Here is an 18,954-nt window from a genome sequence, read left to right as displayed (position 1 = left end):
TGACAAAACTTAAAAAAGAAATCCCACACTGTTAGCGTGCCTGCAGTCCCCATTGTAATCTAGCCAGGAAACTAAGTGGGAGGGATGATCGTGGGGTTGACGTTTTTTCTTAAAGCCAAACTCCCCATAAATTTTTGCCTGAAATTGTAAAAGTATTGGCAATTTCTAATGAAATTACTCTATGTTTTATAAGCACTACTCTTGAGGGCTTTGTCTCCCCAGAAGCAGAAGTGTCGGGTAGTGGGGGATCACAAAGCCCCAGGGTATTTCCAAGTGCATTGCAGCAATGCACTTGGACAGTTATCGGGCAAAGGGAGTATTATTCAAGAACTGTTTAACCCCAACGGGCTTAAGTAGGGAGAAAGAGCTTTAGAGAGGGTTATAGAGACTGTCCGGCCCCCAAACAGACCCCTCAAAATCAACATTTACCCGGACAGCTCACTTCCCCATATCTGGTTCATCATCTTGTAGGTACAGAAATGATCTTAGAAGTGTCACAGGGTAGACTAGCCTTGAGATGCTGACTCATTCAAATAAAACCTGGAAGGTAATGTATAAGACTAGAATGCTAATTTAAATTTCACATTCATGGTGGCCTGAGTAAGTCACCCTTTCCTTTCAGATAAGTCACATTACCACCAAGTTGCTTGGTGAGTATGGGTGATGACAAAGGGAATCAGAGCACAATGGTATGGGGTTCTGATGGCCTGTTATGTCCATTTCCGTATTACAGATAGACTTGCTGGACAAATACATGGTTGCCAACACAGTCCCTTGCTGGATACGCGCTGCTGTGAGTCTCCTTTTTTTTCTGTGTCCATTGGTGATTTTCTAGCTGATACTCTTTCCTTGTTAAACTATTGTGATCACTTTCCCTTAGCAATAGTCACTCAATGGGGTTATGCTCTATGGCTGTACTGGTCTGGTGGGCTGATTTCTTTTTTTAAAAAAAGACTTCATTTATTTATTTTTAGAGAGAGGGGAAGGGAGGGAGAAAGAAAGGGAGAGAATATTGATGCACATGAGAAACATCAATTGGTTGCCTCTCACAGCCACTCCGACTGGGGACTGAAGCCACAACCCAGGCCTGTGCCCTGACCGGGAATCGAACCAGCAACCTTTCACTTTGCAAGATGATGCCCAACCAATGAGCCACACTGGCAGAGCCTGGTGGGCTGATTTCTTCATTTAACTCACGGTGCCACCTCATTTCAAGTTGGTTGGAGCACTTCCTGAGGTGCCACCTACATTGTGAGAGGATGTGAAGGTATTGATGAAAACCCGAAAATCGTCTAGTTTTTTTTGAGAGTCAGTAGCTCATGGAAGGGGGCGTTGTTTGAGAACAAAATAGAAAAGGTGTTGCCAAGGTGACTGTATATTTGGGGGATTTTATCCTGAAAGGGATATTTGGCTACAAGATCACTATGGCGTGACAATGGAAGAAGGAAGAAGGAAGGAGAAAAGATACAAATCAGTCCTACAGTTTGAAGGTGTGGTGACCTCAGGGTGGCCCTTGACATCTTCTGACTCAAATGTAGGACCTTTCTGGGCACCTGTCACATTTGAGGTGAAGAGCTCTGTACTATGAGGCTGTCAGGAAAAATGAGGATGACTTGTTACAAATGATTAATGAACTTTGTTCTTTTGGGCTTGCTAGTACATCAGGGTTTTTTTTTTTTTTCTTATTGGCCTGAAATATCTAAAGGTGAGAAAAGCATGGGTGAGGAAGAGATTGGAGAGATTGTTAGAGAGGGATTCAAAGGAAGAGAAGATAATAATCACTTTTCAGTGATAATAATCACATTCCATATGAGATTTTGCAGCTTCATAAACTTGCCTAATACCTTGAAAAAAGATTGTTCCTGTGTATTTACCTTTTAGCTTAGCAATGGACCTGCCTGTCGAACTAGATCCCAGTATTACATAAGGTACTGTAAGAACAGGAAGTGGGCTAGGGAATGCCTGTGTGCATGGCGGGGAAGAGAGATTACCTCTTTCTGATCCCTGAGAGGTGGGAAGAAGAAGAAAAGGAGGAAGGAGGTGCGGAAGGTCTATAGCCAGATGAGTGTCCCATTTGCCTCTTGCTGGCTTTTGACCTAGAGTGAGACTGTATCCAGCCAATTCTCTTTAGTCACTGTACTTCTGTTCTGTAAAATAATCTCCAGCACTGAATTACCACACACTGGACCATTGTTTCTACAAGAGCAATTAAGCAGGACGTCACCCTTACGACCTCGTTTGACCTTGATTACCTTCCTAGATGCCCCAGCTCCAAACACAGCTGCACAGGAGGTTAGGGCTTCAACACACAGATTTTGGAGAACACAAGCATTCAGCCCACACCATCATACCTATTTTCTCCATAAAGCCCGTCACAGCTTTCTTGTGCTAAGTAACACTACACAGCAGCTTAGCACTATGTTTGGGGGCCATTTTAAACAGAAAAATCACCAACACAAAAACATGAACTGGCACTAAATAGACCATGGAATGAACACTTGTTTGTGGTTTGAGTTGGCGACAACCAAGCAGAGTGTCTGTCACCTAATTTGACCTCAACTGGGAACATGGACAATGGGAAACTCAATTTTTTTTCTTTTGCTACTCTGCACATGTGTATGAATGCCCATGAATGTGTATTGATTTCAGGGTTAAAATACATCTTAGCTGGTAGGCCAATTCACAAATTTGAAACCTGTAAATAGTGAGGATCAACTGTACATATTGTCAATAAAGTGAAGGGATCATTCAGGGAAAGGGGCTGCCCAGTATGATCATTTGAATCATAGGGACCAGGTTACCCTACAGAGGGCCATGCTAACATATGGTCAGCTAGGCACTTAAGAGGGTAGAAGGGCATAAGTAGACAGGAAAGTTCTAGCTGGTGTGTAGGATCAGAGCTAGTCACCCCAAGACATGCTTCTGTGGTATGCAGGCTGTTTTGAGCTGAGGGCAACTTTAGCTGCAGGCTCAGGGAAAACTGCCCCTAGACTTCACCATTTAAACCAGGTTGAAATGCAGGGGGAAGGCCAGGCTAACTGAGCTACTGAGCAGCTTTATTCAATGATGACTTAAGATAGCCTAAGGGACTGTTTAAATCACTGGAGTTTTAATTCAGATTGGACATTGAGCTTTTCTCCCACTTACCAAATGAGTGGGGACTTGGGCAGGGAGCCAGTTTAGTTAAACAAAAGATAAAGATATTCCTTTTTTCTCTGTGAACCTAAGCTGTACTGTGACCTGAAATATTAGCCCAGTTACATAAAAAAGTATTTTGGATTGGCTATTTGTTGAATTGAGGTCATAATCTCATGAGGAAAGTAGGTGATCCGTCATCAATCATGATGACAAGGCAGTTTATGCTGTGTGCTCTGAGTGCTATGACATTGATGACTTTATCCAGAGGGCAGCAGTGAGCTTTAGCAATACTGTCAGCAAAGAATGACATTGGATGCGTGTTCCCGAGAGCTGAGACACTACTATGTCTGCATGTCTTTGGTAGATGGTCACAGTACATTCAGGTGTAATTCCCTTTTTTTTTCACTGCTGATTTCAACAGATTGGTCTGTCAGGTGCACAAGTTCTGAAGGCTTGCCTTACCATCTTTTTTCCTCCTCACATGCTCTTTCCTCCACCGAATCCCCATCTTGAGTTCCAGACACCTGGTGTGAGACATCCAGTATAATTGATTCTCTTGGTAGCAATTACTACTTCCCTTTTGGTCTACTCACTCTTTGAATTTCCCAGCAATTCTTCATGTTGATGATTTTGACCTTGACATTTAAAATGTGCTGATTATTTTTCATTGCTAATCCTACCACCCCCATGCATTTACTGACCTTCTCTGCCCAGTTCAGTGTCTTTGAAGCCCGTGTGGGAATGTATTGAGGATTCTCGCTGGCTGGTTTCCAGTTTGGTTCCACTTTGAAAGATACCTTCCCTACTTCCATGCAGAGTCTCACACACTTGCTGCACCCCTCCTCAATGACACCTTCTGCTGGGGCATCCTCACCAGCCCATCGCTCAATGAGACTTAGTGTCAAAAGTGTACTAACCTTGCTCCTTGTTCCTGCGGGTGGTGGTGCTGGCTTCCCACTGTTGTTAGCCCCCAGGAAAATCTCTTCATTGGAATTTCTTTACTCAGTCACAGTTGTTGGATTCTGCTTCCTGATACTCCAGGTTATCACCAACTTACTCTTTGTGCTACTCCCTTCAAGCCTTGAACTTTACATGGTTCAGCCCACAGACTGTCTGCAGAACCATGACAAGGTTTTGCTAAACATGCCAGTTCCAGGACCTGTTCCACCAGCATCCCAGTCAGAAACTGGGAGAGACCAGAAGAGATCAGGGCATCTTCATTTCACCCTCCTCCTGAGAAGGCTTGTGGCCTCAGAGACCAAAGAACGTAGGATGAGACTCACCTCTGTGGGGTCGGCTAGCTCCTGATTGTGTCCTTGGGCATATCAGTAGCTTTCCAGAATCCTCTGGTAAAGTCTCTCTTTATTCTTTAAGGACAAATCAAAGATTAATTACATGTATTTCCAGTAACTTAAACTTCTAAAGATAAAGGTATCTATAAATAAGATATTTTTGAGCCAAACCCACTAAATGTTTGGAGGCTTGCCTTAGATGAATCCCTGTCTACAGACCCAGGAACACCCAAAGCGTGTCTGTTAAAGGGAAACTAAAGCATTCAGTCCAGTTTGCTCAGCTATGAAGTGGTCTCTATGACAAAGCCACCTGTACTCCTCACACACTCGCTGTTAGGCATCCTGAGAGAATTCAGAGTAACAGTAAACAGAACAGCCTAGTTACCAGCTGGGTCAAGTCACTAACTTTATAGAAGGGAAACCAAGCTGAAGGGACTTGCCCAGAGTCTCACACCCTGTTGGTTTGTTTAGTGTATTTTTTTTGATAAGTTTTCCTGCTGCAGCAAAGGCTTTAGGTGTTGCTTACATACAGGCTGTGACACAGTTGACCTTGTGGGTCAGTTGTTTCCACTAACACTTAGTTTGTGATATAAGAATAAAATGTTAACCTTTTTTTCTGAAGCCTGTATTAATTTCCTATTGTTCATAACAAATTACCACAAAATTTGTACCTCAAAACAACAATCATTTATTCTCTCTTCAGTTTCTGTAGATTAGAGGTCCAGGCCCAGCTGAGTTTGGTCCTTTCCTTTGGGTTTCACAAAATTGAAATAAGGATGCTGTTCAGGCTGCATTCCTTTTTAGAGCTCAGGGTCCTTGTCTAAGTTTGTGTCTTTGTCGGCAGAATTCCTTGTGTCTGTAGGACTGAGGCCCCTGTGTTTTTGCTGAGTATACACAAGGTCAGCTCTGAGCTCCTAGAGGTGGCCTGCAGTTCCTTGCTATGTGGCCCTGTCTTGCTTCAAATAATTCAACTTTCTCTGCCTCTGGTTTCTACACCTTGATGTAAAGGGCCCATGTGATTCAGTCAGTCCCACTGAATAATCTCCCTTTTAATGAACTCAACGTGATGAGTAACTTCCTCAGGAGAGTCATGTGCCAATGTGCAGAGCTTCTGCCCACACCCAAGGAGAAGGAATCAGACGAGGAGTGTACACCAGGGGCAGAATCTTGGGGCTATCATGAGGCCTTAAAGCAGCAAACATTTACTGATGGCCAAACACTGGTCTAAACCTTTTTAAAAGATAAACTGAAGCAAATTTAAGAGTTTATTTGAGCAGAAATCAATTTCTGTTGGCAGCACCCAACTGGAAGCGATTAGGACTGCTTCCCCGGCAGGAGCCAGGGGACAGACTCAGACTCAGGCACTGAGGAACCCCATTCCAGTCAACGACAGACCACATGTATGACAGTGGTCCCATAAGATTATAATAAAACTGAAAAATTCCTATTGCCTAGTGACATGGTAGCTGTTGTAACATTATTCACCTGTTTGCAATGATATTGGTGTGAACAAACCTACTGTGTTGCCAATCATATAGCACATACAATTAGGTATGATACCTAATACTTGGTAATAAATGACTACATAATGGCTTTTGTATTTAATATATATAATTTTGTGTATACATGTGTATACAATGGTTTATGTATTTATCATACTATACTTTTTCCTCATTGTTTTATAGTATATTCTTTCTACTTATAAAAATAAGTTTGCTATAAAACAGTACACCTTAAGTCACTCTGTCCCTTGGTGGTAACTGCCTATTGGCCCTTTTACTTAATTTCCAGGACTCAAATTCACTGCCATGTCCCCTGAGGAACAAAAGCTCTTCCATGAAGGGTTCAACTTCAATGCCGATGAGCATGCTCTGGAAAACCACTTTAAGAGCTTTGGGCAAATTTCCGAGGAGGTCGTTGTCAAAGACTGGGAAGCTCAGTGATTCCAGGTTTTTGGCTTCATTGCCTTCACCCATCCAGAGCATGCCTCAGATGCCATGACACCCATGAATGGAGTCTCTGGATGGTTCTGGTCCATGTGGACCATGCGGCAAATCAGCCCACGGAACCAGAGGGGTGCATTTGGGGCCCATGTGCATGGCCACAGCTACTCTAGAGGTGGTGGGGACCAGGGCAATGAGAGTAGCAGGCATAACAGTTGACCTGGAAGATATGGATATTGACATGGACATGGGATGTTATTGATATGAACATGGAAGGTCCAGAGACCATGGTGGCAGAAGCCAGGGCAGTTATAAACGTGACTCAGGAAGAAATTGCAGAGACAGTCATGAAAACTGAAATGAGGCATGCACACATCCTATATGCTAGGAATAAATCTTCTGATCCAGGACTGTCCTTCCACGTGGCAGTATTTATAAAGAGTTTTGGAGCTGCATTGAAATATCTGTTTCAGTCCATGAACTTCTATTTTTGAACTGAGCTCCCAAGGTAGCTTGTTGAAAACCTTTTAGAAAGTTCCATGTGTTTTTAATTTTTTCCTCCCATTTGAAGACAAACCTGGGGCATTTATAGAGCCTGGTACTTTTCCTTTGACCTGTTTTTTAGTTTGGGCTTTCAGGATTGGTTCTGGAAAAAAATGTTTACCAGACTGATTTGTTTTTTCAGAAATAATGTGTATCTGGGGACATTTAAAAATTTATACACATTGTTTACCATAGTTAGAAAGCAATTTCCAAACATAACTACAAGACATTAAGAACATGATTGTTTAGAGATTTGGTTTTGTTTGTTTGTTTTTTTTACTGAAGATCACTGCCCTGATTACATAGATGTTTCTTAAAATATTTGTGAATGTCATTTTTTTAAATATTGGGAAAAAATACTTTACTGTGTTTTGTGAAGCATTTAGGATGTCCGGCAGGGAGCTGATTAAAAAAATGATACCTGCAAAACCAAACCAAACCAAACAACACCAGTGTGCCATGTCATGCCAGCAGCAGCCTCATACGTCTCGTCTCATTTACTACGTCTCTTCATTGCGTCATTTCTCTTGCACTTGATTTAATCTGAGGCTGAACCATGCCATACCGGTTTGGAGCCTAGGAGGAATAGATTATACCATATAGCCTAGGTGTGGAGTAGGCTGTACCATCTAGGTTTGTATAAGTGCTCTCTGTGATGTTGGACAATGATGAACTCACCCACGTGACCATGTACAGAAAAGCAATGGAAGCGAACAAAGGAAATTACATGATTGGCTATAGCTTAAAACATATTTGGCTGTTTGTGACTGTTTGTCATTAGCATTCTGCGTTAGTAACCTTGGGGCATTTGCAGGCTTTGACTGTTGTTTGCTTACTAGGCTGTAGGTCTCCAGGGCCTTCCAGCTCCGTCAGTGCAGTGGCCTCATTTAATTCACTCAACAACCTTCTGCATGTTTTAAGTTACATGATTTTTACAACAGTTCTAAGAAGTAAGTACTATTTTATTAACCTCTTTTTATAAACAAGTAACTTGAAATGTATAAGGGCAAATGCAAATGAAAAATAAGGGGTTTAATTACCCCTGTTGAAAACAAGAGGAGAGAATGCAGGTCTCCCTTTTCTTTCAGAATTTCTTTGTGCTTTTCAAACATATGTGATTTTTTTAGTGGCTAAATGATCCTCTAGCCAGTCTAAAAACTCAAGAATGTTTAGAGGACTGAGAGTCATCTCTTTGAAATGTAATCATCAAGGAAAATCAGTGTCCTGGGAGGAGATGGGCTTACTGGTCCCCTGACTCCAAATAGCAAACCCCACATGATGTAATGGGTTGGACCTCTTCAGCTATGTGAAAGAGTAAAATGTCTTTGCAGTCCTTTCAGCAGCTTGCCTGTGATGTGTATTATGTGCTGATTTAATGTTTATTCAATAATAAAATTGTTTCCTCTCTGTTCTACCTCTGAAGCAAGGTTTTCTGGGTTGGGGAGAGATTTCACTTTTAATTATGTTTTCTCTCAATAGGTACAAAGACATAAAGTAACTTGTCAATGACACCTTGTTGTCGAGTGGCTGAGCTCTGACTGTGAGCTCACTGAACTGCTGTTATTTTACAAGAAACAACGTGTAGTTCTTAATTGTTCTTTAACTGAGGCTTCTCCTTACATCACTGTATGACTAGTGAGGCCTCCCCATTTAATCCTCTAGATTGAGTGCCTCAACACTAGGAATATTGATGTTTTAGGTCAGGTAAGTCTCTGTGTAGAAACTGTCCTGTGCATTGTAGTATGTTGAGCAGGATCCCTGGCTGCTACCCACTAGATGCCAGTAGTACACTCAGTTGCAATAATCAAATGTCTCAAGACATTGCCAAATATTTGGGAGGCAAAATAACCCCAGGTTGAGAACCATTATTTTAGCAGAAGAAGTAAGGAGCACATACACACACACACATACACACACATGGCAGGGAGCAGGGAAGGGAGAGAAGAGGAATCATAGGTGAAAGAAACGCTTTAATTCTCACATAAGGGTTAAAAGCCAAAGTCTGATAGTTTAGTTTGCAGCTTTCTAAATTTTGCTTTTTTCAGAAATGAGAAGAGACCAGGGTTGGGTTAGCAGTGACCTCACTATTCTTTCATCCTTTTTTTTTTTCTGGTTGGGTTGAAGAAGTGCTTGAGAAGAGCAAGCTGCAATGAAATCTATTCTTTTTACCAAAGATTTGGGCATCTCTAATTTGCCCTATATTCCGATATCTTTAGGGAAATTTAAAGTTTTGTTAAATCCCCCAAAGGCTTTCTGGAGGGGGTTGGCAATTAATGAGTGTAACCAAAGACTGCACTTCAGACCGTACACAGCTGCAGACCACAGCACAACGATGACTTCATCATGGAAAATTCTCAACTTAAAGCCTAGAAACAATCAAACAAAGGATTTTTTTTAAAAAGGATTATTTCCTGCTACATTAAAAAAATATGCCTTTTCTATAGTAACGAGAAACACACACACTCATCTTTTAGAACAACATAATTTATTAAGTGAAAACCAACCTAATTCACTTTGACCGCTCTGCCCTAATATTCTATACTTTTAAATGTACTTCAGAACCAGTGCTGTCTATGTTCTGTGGCCATTTCCTTCCAAGCTGTATCAAGGACTATTTATTTCATGCAGTCAGCAAACGAGTATGTATAAGATTTACTATCTCTCTAGCACTTTATGAAAGACAAAGAATCATAAGAATCAGTGTATTAAGTCATGGTTACGAGAACAAGTTTGGTATCTGAGGTGAGGAAGCATTTGCAAAATTTTCTAATCCAGGAGTTCTTCTACTCAACAGCTTAGGTTTCAAAAGTTTACTTATTAATCTTTTGTTTATAAGTAAAAAGAAACCAAAAGCTGTTCAATGTCCTCCTTTCTGTTATATTTCCACCAGATAGAAGTGAGAATGATTTCTTTTATGTTTTAGAATTTGACATACTCTTTTTTGCTTTACATGGACATACTGCCATTGCATCGGGCATCTTTTTTCCTACAATAAAGCAGCTTCAACTAAAATGAAGATCTATTGAGGAAAATGATATCTCACTTGATAATCTTTCCAATGGTCTGCATGGGAAGAACTTTTCCCCTACTCTTCTGGGTTCTTTTGACTGGTTTAGTATTTATAATTAAATCCAAATGGGAAAGATTGCCAAAAGAAAAATAATCAAATTTAACTTCCTACCTACATAGGGAAACCCATATACATGAGTGAGTCAGACACCACATACGTGAGAAGCTCAGAGACAGAAAGGTAAAGTAGGTAGGGAGGCATTCCAAGTTGAGGATGAGGTAAGATGCCTGGAGTTTTCAGAGGGGAGGAGCGTAATTCGTAGAACAGTAGGAAAGTCAGATGTTTACTAATTCGAGTTTGCCATGCCCTAGCATACAGGCCATACAAAGTTATTTCTAGTGGTAACTCTTATTATGAGCAAGGCCCCACATTTATTTATTTTTATTATTGTTTAAATCCTTGCCTGAGGAGGTGTTTATTGATTTTAGTGAGAGAGAAAAGGAGAGTGAGAGAGAGAGAAACATCATCAGTTGGCTGTACCTTGAATGTGCCCCAAACAGGGATCCAACCCATATCCTTTCTGGTGAACAGGACAATGCTCCAACCAACTGAGCCTCCCGGCCAGGGCAACGCTCCAAATTTAAATACTCTAAGGGAGACATAAAAGTTTCTCTTGAGCCTACGGGTCCTCAATTGCCTTCAACTCAAAATAATCTACATGCCAAAGTAGCACGTCTTGGGGAAGCTCGCTTTGAACCCCTTCAGTTCTATAAAACTCCTTAGCAAGTACATTTTGATGTTTGTAAATTCCAATAGGCATTACATTTATGAAAACCTCTGTCACCTATTACCATGGTTAAGTTTCGAGTTATTGAACCTGTACTCTAGACTTCTCTTAAATTAACGTTAAGTTATTGTATATATAGTCTCCATATCTCGGTTGGGTGGCCTGATGGATCCAACATAGGAATCGTGGGAACTTCCTAACCTTGGGAAAACTCCTGCTAAAGTGACTGTGACAACACTGAAGTTAATAGAAGGGGAGGCTGACCGGACCTGTGTACCTCACAAAACCCAGGTTCCCGAAGGGCATTATATAATATAGACAAGAAAACTTGTCCTCTACACTCTTAAGTCTTTCTTCTGGAGTCTGGAATAAGTTGAAGGAAGGAAACCAGACTAGGTCACTCTAAAATATGCCACTTGGCTTATTGATTATTTTTAATGGTAGGCACTTATGAAAAGCAGGTACAAGAGGACACTCTGACTCTCCTTTTTCTTCCTGAAAGGAGGAGATAAAACTCTCATGTGAAAGCTGCCCTCCCTGTATTAGGAAGAAGCAAGGCATTTTTATCATCTGGACAGACAGGGAATGGGGACCAATAAATCTGCCCAAACAAACTTTTAAAATTACCCTCATCTTTTCAGTTACCTCTTCACTATTTACCGCTCCTAGCCCCACCCCTTTTGTCGTATTAATTCTTCACAAATATTTTGTTTCTTTGTCTAAGAGGTATAAAATCTTCCTGCTTTGGTCACTCTTTGAATCTTTATGCTCTTGTGAAAGCCCCTGTGTATATGTGAAAATGTAATAAAATGTGTATGCTTTTCTCCTGTTAGTCCGTTGAATTCTTAGACCCAAGAGACCCAAAGAAACTAGAGGAGAACTTTTCCTCTCCTACCTGACAAAAAACAGATTTTCAGGAGGAACACATAAAAATTTATTTGATGTTAATATTTTTATGTGATATGCAGGGAATATTTTTGAAAGGGGGAAATGAAACCCTCTCCCTAAAAACGGTGGGACTTGGGGACTTATGTGCCACTTTAACAAAGGGCAACAAATTGTGCAGAAGTGACTAACCAAGGAAAGGATTTGGGGCTTCTGAGCAGGAGATATATGAAGGAAACTAATGGAAGATACGGGTTATTTTAATAAGATTTGTTTAGGCAGACTCGACTCATCATTAACATCCCATTGCCGGTGATAAGAATGTTCTCTTCTTCCTGGTGCTGTGAAGGCACCTTTCTTGTGAGAAATTTGTGCCTGGCTTTTGGGGAGAAAAAAGAGGCTCTCCTGCATTTGGCATTTCTCAGTTGCCTTCAGCTCAAAATATTCAATATGCTAAAGTGGCATTTTGGGGGGAATGCATGTTCTGATCACCCTCAGGAGGTTCCAGGAATTCCCTCCTGGATCTTCCACTTCCTTTTCCAAGCAGGAGGCAAGGCTGGCCAGAGTCTGAATGATTTTCAGGATATTCTGGGTGTGTTTGTGAGGTTCCTCACTTCTCCCTACATTTTCTATTTCAGTGAGGAAAATGGCATTGGATCTTAGACATGAACTCAAGAATATGGGTGAAGCTCACACTTGCTAAGCCTGGCCAAACCCAATAAACGCACTCCATTTTATCTTTTTCATATTCTCTTATGGATTATTGAGGAATGCACAGGTGCGTCATTTTCACAGGCTGCATGACGCACTCTTTACCCTTTGGAATATTTCTCCCTGTCCAGTAACTCATCCAATCTTCCCTATAATATTTGCCACTTTCTCAGTTTTCAATTTATTATTTATACTTATGGTTTTGTCACAATGACAGATTTCTTCTGAGATGATGATTTTAAAACATCTTTGTGACCCAACGCCATCCTATAGAAAAATACAATGGCAAGAACTGACTGTGTATAACCATTGATACCACGTGTATATACTTTTTAGTGTGGTCATGGTTAATGTGCCTCTTCTCTGAAATAGTTTTTTTCTAAATTTACAAATTCTTTAGTAGAAAGAGCTTCTGTAGTGTTAGTTTAGAGGGATTTACACCTATAATTCATTGCATATCCTCTCCTCGTCTCTTAGAAGACAGTGTGGTGTAGCAGCAGCAGGGGTGGATTAGAAATCAAAGTAGTTGCCCTACCCCATTGCTCAATTTGGTCACTTTTGAAATGAGAGGGTAGATTGGGTTATTTGAATTTTGCATTCCAGTGCTTAGATTACATAACGTGTGATTCAAGGCTGTGCACTTCTGTTCGTCCAAAATACTTTTATTTGTATGCAGTGAACAGCGTTAGGTGCCTTGTGCAAAGGGAATCAGAAAGGTTGCCACTGTTTGAGAGTGAATAGTCCAGTAGAAGACACAGGACAAGTGCATAAGCAGCAATAAATAATGTATAAAATGATAAGCACCTCCAGAAAGGAACAGATAAAATAATTTTTACTTAAAGTTTGTGTCCATTTGGGGGAGCTGGTTAAGATGCTACCCCTTAGATTGCTTGTATAAATGATATTACAGGCAAGACAGAAAGTAATTTAATTCTTTTTGTTTGTACAAATGATAATTTTTACCATTATAAAAGTAATACATGAGAAAATGGGTGAGAGACTTGAACAGGTCCTCACAAAAGGCCAGTCAGCATGTGAAAAGAGGCTCCACCTCATTAATCAACAGGGAAATGTAAATTACCACCCAGAGATACCACTACACATCCAGCCAAAGGGCTAAGATGAAAATGACTGAGAGTGCTAAGGGCTCATTAAAATGTGCAACAATGGGGACTCTCGTAAGCTGCTGGTGAGTGTGTGAATTCATACAATCACTTTGGAAAACTGGCGTCACTACTAAAGCAGCTGAATACACACACACACACACACACACACATATATATATATATATATATATATATATATATATATATATATATATATATATATATACTGCAGGACCCAGGCATTCTACTTCAAAGTTCAAGTCCAACAGAAATGTGTGCATTTGGGAACAAAGAGATGTGGAGCAAGAATGCTCATAGCAGCATTATTCATAACAGTCCCCAACTGGAAGCAGCCCCCACATCCATCAACAGAAACTTGGGTGGCTACTTTTCGGTAGATTTGTGATGTAAATATAATCTCACCTCTTAAGTATACCTTGTAAATACTATGGTGTGTTTCTTCACAGCCTTTTTTGTGCATATGTAATATCAAAGATACATATTCTCCATCCTTTCTTTAAAAATGTCAATCACACTGCGTTTCCTCCTAAGATAAAAAATTGTTTGTAAACATTTAATAATCACACAGTAGTTGACCTTATTCTTGTTATAAGGACAATTAACATGCACTACATGCTAAGTACTATGTTAAATACTTTATGTAATTTATCTGACCTTATCTAATTTATCTAATTCGGGAGGGCTGTCCTCAAACCCAACTTATTACATCCCATCATCACCTATGACTGAAGTCTGGGCCATCTGCTTCTGCTCCAAAGCTCCAGCCTCTGAGGCCTCCTGTCCACTAGCCCGCAAAACACTCCTTAGCTTTTTACCAAGCTGTAAGCAAGCAGGACCACCAGCTTAAGCTCACAGCCCTACACTATTCCACCTACCAGTGCAGTGCTAAGACTGGGACAAAGTAGACAGAGTGCTACACTCACTGCTGGTTGATCTCCAGTTTCTCTAATCCTTTCTGGAAGTTTCCACCATATCACTTTATGCTTACCCTCACAATTCTACCTCAAAAGTTTGACCAGGGTTAGGAGAATAAAAACACTGACAACTCTACACTTTTTAAATTTTTTTTCCTTTCCACAATCTGTTAGGCAGAAAGCAGTTGTCATTTCATCTTCTTGGCTGGAACTCCTTTTCCTTAAGGCAGTAAAACTTAACAGTCTAGATATGCTAGGCCAAAGAAGTCTTTTCTATGCCTGGGAAGGAACTCCATGTTCTGAGTCCTCCAGTCTCAGCCCCTGATATGGGACCAGGAGACCCAGTAATGATTAAATACCCCCCAAACAAAATACATTGTCCTGCTACCCCCAAATTTCTATGTCTGTCTGTTTTACATACCTATCCTGACCTGTATTTATATTTTTAATCATCACATTTACAGGCAACAGAGAGAGGGAGCAAGACAGGGAGAGAGAAGGCAAGAGAGTAAGAGAATCTCCAGCTACTTTAATTTGCACATTTTAAATTTCTAAGATTACAATTGTTTTTCATTTGTTAACAATTTTTATTTTTACTTCTATGAAATGTTGTTTCTTATTCTCTATTAATGTTGTGCTTATTTTCTATTATTAGGGTTTTTATATATTTGTATTACCATTTACTTTTAAAAATTAAGAATAATAACATTTTGTTTGTCATGTTAGTTGAAGACATATTTCCCAGTTAGTTTGCCTTTTAATTTGGTTTATGTAGTTGGTTTGTTGTAAAGGGGTTTCAAATGTTATCAATTTTATCAGTTTTCTCTTTTCCATTGCCTTTAAACTTGAAAATGTCTTCCACATTCAAAAAGCCAATAAATATTTATCGACATTTTCTAAAATGTTTGTAGCTCTTATGGTCTTATAGTTTCATAACTAAAGCTTTAAATGAAGGTGACTAATATGTTTACATTTACCTCTTGAGATAAACTTCTAAACTGGAAACTGTTTTTTTAATGGACTCTCTACTATGTGCCAAATATTTTATATACATTTTCATTTACTCGATGCCAAAATGCTTATAGATGGATATAATTCTCTTTCCTACAGAGACGATACAACTCAAGTTGAGAAAGGTCAAACACAAATTTGTCCACAACAATACAGATTGTGAATGGCGCAGCTGGACTTGAACCCAGGTGGGTCTAGCTGTCAGCTGTAGCTGTCTCTGAAGACCATTCACTTAGCCAAACATCTAAATAGCCCACTCATGGCTGCCAGTGTGTAGACAGAAGTGATTTCTCCAAGTGTCCTTTTCAGTTTCCAAATTTACAATGCCACTTGACATATTTTAAATAAGAGTGAAGAAAACAATTGTGCTGCATTTCTGGGGGAAATGATGTTTTTCTTTTCCTATAATCTCCAGTCTAATTCCCCAACCATATTATTAAAAAGCAAAAACAACAATGAAAACTATTTTTTTCTAGCCATACTGTTGCACTACATTCTGTGCTAGGACTGTCCAACAGAATTTTCTGTAACAATGCAAAGCTTCTATGTTTGCAGTGCCCAATACATTGATGTGCCACAGGTCCCACATCTACTGAGTACTGAAAAGTGTGCTAGTGTGACTGACAAACTAAAATTTTAATTAGTTTAAATTTAAAGAGCCACATGTGGTCAGTAGTTACTGCTTTGGACAGGGCAGGTCTATGGATTAATTATTCGTAATTAAGTTCCAAAGACTTTCAAACCCCAAACTTTAAACTGAAAATACCTCCCCCAAATTAGTCCATTGTGGGTAAGGTAATTACAGTCTAACTAGTTCCTGGTTTACTTTGCAGAATAAAATATTGGTCATGTCCACCTGTAAAATGCCCATGAGCACGTTCTGATGGGCTGTTAAAGCACTGTGGTGTCTAAGGAAGAAAACAGATTTTAGATAGCCCATGTACCATTTTTCTTAAAATTGCTTGCAATGAGTTATCTAAGTGGGAAAGATAATAATGTCAACCATTGTTGAATCTAAACTTTAACCTGCCCAGGGTTTTCATATCTGTACACTAAACTTCCCGGAATTCTAAACAAAAATAGTAATTGCCACCAGAAATAAAAGAAAGCCTACGTGTCCAATATGTGGCCAGTGAACCACATGCAACCAAGATGGCTATGAATGGGACCCAATACAAAATTGTAAATTTACTTAAAACATTATGAGATTTTTTTGTGTGTGTGATTACATGTTGCCATGTATTTAATGTGTGATTCAAGACAGCTCTTCTTTTTCCAGTGTGGCCCAGAGACACCAAAAGGTTGGACACCTCTGGTCAGAGACTCCTTTGTCTCCTTGAACGTTCACCAGTGGCTTCAAGCTTCTAGAAAACAAAGGTCATAAAAGCCAAAAGCCAGGGGAAAAAACACAGCAGTAAGTATAACGAGTTGGCAAAAAAGTACACTTTTCTCAATTGGACTGGTTACCAAGGAATTTTCTGGTTCAGTGTAGAAAAGGTTCCCCCTGGCCCTGGTTCCCACCCTTCCTTCCAGGGTTGGCCCTCTGGGGACTTGCTTATTCATCCATCTGTGGTGGCCCAGCATTTCCACCCTGCTGCCCCGAGGCTGTAGGTTCCGCTCAAATCCCTGAGGGTGAAAATACCTTTCTCTCTGGTTCCATCCTATCCACCTTTGGCCTTAAACTGTGATGCCGTGTTCTGACAAGGCTCACTGCCCTCCTTCCCTAGGGTTCCCCAGTGTTCACAGCTCTGCTCTACCTTTAATCCTATCCCATTAATCTGTATACTAGGTGGTTCACACACAGCAGTTTAGGAACCGATTGTGAAAACAAAGTCTACTTCTTCCATGTTTGGAATGAAGTAGCTGCTGAACAAATATTTTGTGAATGAATCATAGACCGGGGATCATTTAAGTTACAGAATGAATGAGCGAGCCCCTCCCAAGCAGGGAATTGATGTCTTCATCCACCACCTCAGAGTGGTGTCACAAAGACTGAAATTCCTGAAACACTTACTAGAGGAATAACATTTTTGAGACATTGAGTCAACATCTATTTGTTTCTGGAGATCCTTTTTCCCTAACTGTCCTGGAAGTCATTACCCACTGGCAGTGGGCTCGTGGACAGAATTTCATAAGAATGGGAGTTATCACTGTGTTTTGTTTGAAAAGGCTTCTTAAAAGATTATAGTTGGACAAAGATCTGCAAACAAACACTCCTTGTTTTGCAAAGGCTAAGCCTTACTGAAAAAGAAGATTGGAAATGAAATGTGTGTGATCTAAGAGCTGGGTGTTAGAGGGCTGGTTCTGGGGCAAAAGGAAGAGACAGGGAGTTCCCAGCCCCAAGAAGAGATTAATTCACTGGTCCCCACCCCCACCCCCTGACAGCCTTTGTGGACTATGGAAAAGAGCTGAATGAAAAAGAAAGAAAAAAGAAGGGCCAGGGCAGACCTGGGCATAGGGGCAACATGGGAGGTTTGGGAGGGCCATCTGAACACAGTGTGAGCTGGGAAAACAGCCAGCTTCCTACAGACTTCCACCAATCTTGACTTGGGGAAGGGGCCTGGGGCAGCCCCACAGGGTCTTACACACTGTAGCATGTCACTAAAGTGCCAAGGGAAAGATGGGGGGGAGGGAAGAAGAGAAGATACAGGTGCAAGGGAACCCTCTGACTGGCAGAGGCCTGGGGCCAGAGTGTAGAATCCACAGACCTATGAAGACAGTGTGAGGAGATCCCTGGACATCGGGAGGGGATACCAGCAAACATCCAGGGTACATAGGGCTGATCACCCCTCTCTGAGCAGCAGAGCCCAGGGACCTGTCTCCTCTGCAGTTGCCTAGGGGCTGCAGAGGACCACGTGGGGACTGAAGGTTGTTCCCACTCTGTCTGACACACAGTCCTCTAGTCTAGAACAAGAGAAGAGGAAGAAGGAAGTTCTTAAGAGGGGAGACGCTGCCCTGAAAGAGGGTTTGAACTTTGAATGGGCTCAATATTTACCCCAAAGAATCTTTTTAGTATGGAGGGAATGGAAGTCATCAGGGAACATGAGCATCCTCTCATGAGGTCAGGCAAACAGGCTCTGAGCAAGATGAGCTAAGGAAGAGAAATAAAGACACATTCTTTATTATTTATCTGTGCACATGTGATTCATATAGTGTGATTCCACTATAAATACAGCAAGCACTTTTCCATTAAGGTGAAGAGGAAGATCTATGCTTCACTCTCTCCAAATTAGAAGCAATAATTATCAGATTTCATCTTATATCTGGAAAACCCTTATTCAATATACACTAAGTTCTTATTATACCAAGCTTTATAAGAAGTCTAGATTAAAAATGTAATGTTCATTTGGGACATTGTCAGCAAACTAGCCTCACTGCTCAGGAAAGCGAAAAGATTCTTAGAAAAATAATATCTGTATTGGTTTTAATAGTGAAAACAAATGTCTTCACCCTATTGCTAACAAGACCCCAAACCAAGCTTATACATGTGCTCTCTGGTCACCTTCATGTTATGATTTCATATGTACAGTTAGCCCTTCCACCTGCAGTTCTTCTTCACAACCTAGGTATGGAATTTTAAATGACCACTCTAG

At 40.6% G+C, this 18,954-nt stretch overlaps 1 pseudogene; it reads left to right on the top strand.

Annotated features, from left to right (window-relative positions):
• Positions 1 to 6,238: 6,238 nt before the first annotated feature.
• Positions 6,239 to 6,731, top strand: LOC119051852 (RNA-binding protein 3-like; annotated as a pseudogene).
• Positions 6,732 to 18,954: the final 12,223 nt, after the last annotated feature.

This window comes from Artibeus jamaicensis, unplaced genomic scaffold (genome assembly GCF_021234435.1).
Source record: "Artibeus jamaicensis isolate MK-2021 breed Jamaican fruit bat unplaced genomic scaffold, CSHL_Jam_final contig_387, whole genome shotgun sequence".
Classification (NCBI taxonomy): Eukaryota; Metazoa; Chordata; class Mammalia; order Chiroptera; family Phyllostomidae; genus Artibeus; species Artibeus jamaicensis.
The sequence above is the reverse complement of the archived record's forward strand: the minus strand, read 5'-3'. Positions and strand labels throughout refer to the sequence as shown.